Source organism: Triticum aestivum, chromosome 1D, assembly GCF_018294505.1.
Source record: "Triticum aestivum cultivar Chinese Spring chromosome 1D, IWGSC CS RefSeq v2.1, whole genome shotgun sequence".
Classification (NCBI taxonomy): Eukaryota; Viridiplantae; Streptophyta; class Magnoliopsida; order Poales; family Poaceae; genus Triticum; species Triticum aestivum.
In genome coordinates, this window is record NC_057796.1 from 123,168,860 (window position 1) to 123,171,863 (window position 3,004).

At 42.0% G+C, this 3,004-nt stretch overlaps 1 long non-coding RNA gene across 1 annotated transcript; it reads right to left on the reverse strand.

The window, feature by feature from the left end:
- Positions 1-806: 806 nt before the first annotated feature.
- LOC123166699 (uncharacterized) lies at positions 807-2,735 on the reverse strand. The gene is made up of 4 exons (XR_006483663.1): positions 2,287-2,735; positions 2,046-2,132; positions 1,302-1,941; positions 807-1,087 (listed from the first exon to the last, which is right to left on the reverse strand). It is a non-coding gene; the product is annotated as an uncharacterized lncRNA (long non-coding RNA).
- Positions 2,736-3,004: the final 269 nt, after the last annotated feature.

Genomic DNA, 3,004 nt, shown 5'->3' on the forward strand with positions numbered 1-3,004 from the left:
AGAGGTAGTCAAGATTAAGAGCCCTTATCATGCCTTGTTTGGGCGGCCGGCTTATGCTAAGTTTATGGCAAGACCTTGTTATGTTTATCTGCAGCTTAAGATGCCGGGTCATAAAGGTACCATCACAGTGCATGGGAATAGGAAGATAGCCTTGGAGTGTGAAGAGGGCGATGCTGCTTATGCTGAGTCTATTTGTGCAACAGAGGAGTTAAAGTTTTACAAAGATAATGTTGACTTGACAGATATGACACCTTGGAAGAAGCCAACCACAGAGCATGAGCCTCCGTTGAAGTTTAAGTCAGCAGATGACACTAAGCTGGTTGACTTTGTTCCCGGCGACTCATACAAGTGATGACCCACAAGTATAGGGGGTCAATTGTAGCTCTTTTCAATAACTAAGAGTGTCAAACCCAACGAGGAGCAGAAGGAAATGACAAGTAGTTTTCAGTAAGGTAATGTCTGCAAGTGCTGAAATAGTAAGTAGCGAGTAGTTTGGTAGCAAGGTAATTTGTAACGAGAAAGTAACGATAATTGTAACAAGTATGCAGCAAGGCAGCCCAATCCTTTTGAGGCAAAGGACAGGCCAAAACGGTCTATTATAATAATCAAAGTGTTCTTGAGGGTACACGGGAATTTCATCTAGTCACTTTCATCATGTTGGTTTGATTTGTGTTCGCCACTTTGATAACTAGATGATACCCCGCGCGTTGCTGCGGTAAATGATGGTTATAAATTGATTAAAATAAAAAATAAAACATGACTACACCATAAAATGGATAGCTCTTGGTTGTGGATGGCAACGGGAATAATAAGTGAACAATTGTACAAAGCCTCTTAATGTGAAAACAAATGGCATTGATAATGTGTCATTGTTGTGGAGTTCAACTGCAAGCACCAATATACTACATCTAAATATGCCAAAATATTTATACTGCAAGGAATTCAAGGCAAGAAAATCAAGTTGATACATGAGAAAGACAGCCAAATAAGACTCTCGCCGACAAATTACTTGAACGTTTGTTAGTTTTCTCCTTTGGATGTTGTCTACCATGTCTTTGCTTTTCTGCTTTGTTGTACTAATAACTTCCTGTGTAGAAAACAACTTGGCAATGAGAAAGAAGCACAACCTCTAACATTTATGTGTATTGACATGTATGGTTACAGAAATCATGCTAGTACATTATTTTATAGCTTTCTTACATGAAACAATAATAATGTTTAAATCAGAGAGTAAAAAATTTGACTAAAACATAGCATATGTAGAAACAACATGACGGGCATGGGATTATTCTTTTGATTACCTTATAAAGATTACACCGGTCCACCTTACTTGCAGCCTGCTTGAATTGAATTTTCATTAACTACCTCGTTTGACATGAAAAAACAAAATCTGCACAAACAACATGAGAGTGGGTTACTTCGTTTTAGTAGACATATGTAGCGCCAAGCTGTTGGTATTACTAATTAAATCAAAACAAATAATCAAAGAATAATCAAATTTTAAATAAGCAGAAGCACACAAACCATCCAAACGAATCTATTTCCAACCAGCAAAAAACAATTAGTGTGTGACAATGCCTACAACGCAGACGATGGCTAGATCCTGTGTAAGGGATGGCGACCTGCTCACTCGCCAGTGCAACAGAGAGGAGATAGCGCAACATGTGATAGCTGATAAGGCAGGCAGGTTAATTGTTCAGATAGAATAACATGCAAATTCAGATATTTCAAGCAATTAGGATTCAGAGATCTACTTCACTCGAGATCATCAGATCGTTGATTACCTGGAACGTCCTTGAAGCCAGCTAGTCATACCTTCGGCACAATGTAGAACCAAAAGTAGTATAGGCTATTTTTTAGTTAGGCTGCTCTTCCCTAGTCTTTCCTTATCTGAAAGCAGTACCTCATGTCCATGTAAACTTTCCCATCAGCGTCCATAAACTGCAAACAAAATTCAGACATACATACTCCGGCATAAGATAGATTCACTGGACCAAAATAACTGCACACCATCTCCTTGTAGAAACTATTTTTATGTCTCGTACATGCTGTACGTTTAGCAGAAGAGGAACCCGGTGCAGAGATACCAGTTGGAGTGGTCTATTCTTCAGCCTTAAATGTGTATAAGGCTCCTGCCGAGGTTGAATGTCCAAATTACAAAACGAAATAGGGATATTATTTACAGATAACATATAATCTAGCTTGCAGTCAATGAACTAATTTCTTACTGAACAATCCTAACTTTCTAAGTAGGTAGAAGGAAGGAGAGGAAGTAGGAGCAGGTACCATGGCCTTTTTCTTGCGAACAACGACAAGTCATCTCCGCCTTGGCCTCATGGCCAGATGCTGATGCATCGCATGGTATTGGATGCTATGTCCCCGCAAGGATTAGGTGGGACAACTCGTCGGCGGCAGCGTGGAGGAGCGCCAGCAGGTCCACCTCCACGACCAGTGCCTCACCATAGGGGAGGTGGTGCTCGGTGAGGTGTTGTTCCTATGTGTCGCCTGCACTGGGGAGGAAGAAGATGCAGCCGCCTCGTGGTGGCAGCATGGCCTCCAATTCGTCCGTCACCGAAAGGAGATGAGAAAGAAGATCCATCGACAGGTGATGTTCGCATTCCGCCATCTGTTTCATGTGTGTTTATGATGGGAGATCAAGGGATTGGCAGGGAGGGATGGAAGGAGAAGAGGACGGCGCATCAATTGGGGAAGCTAAACAGCAAAGGATATGAGGGTTCTTGGGAGGCGAGGAGATGATGGAGTCAACAGGAGGGGCGTGGGGCATGGGGGGATCAACACTTGCGCTGCAGATCTGAGCCATCTGTGGTCAATCAAACGGTTGGAAAAAATTATGATGACGTGGCTGCACGAGAGCGCAGAGAAATCAACTAGTGGGGATCATCTATTTAGATATAGTAGATTTGATATGTGGGTGGACCGGTGCTTAGGTGCTGTTCTTACTTGAACAAACCTCCTACTTATGATTAACCCTCCCATAAGCATC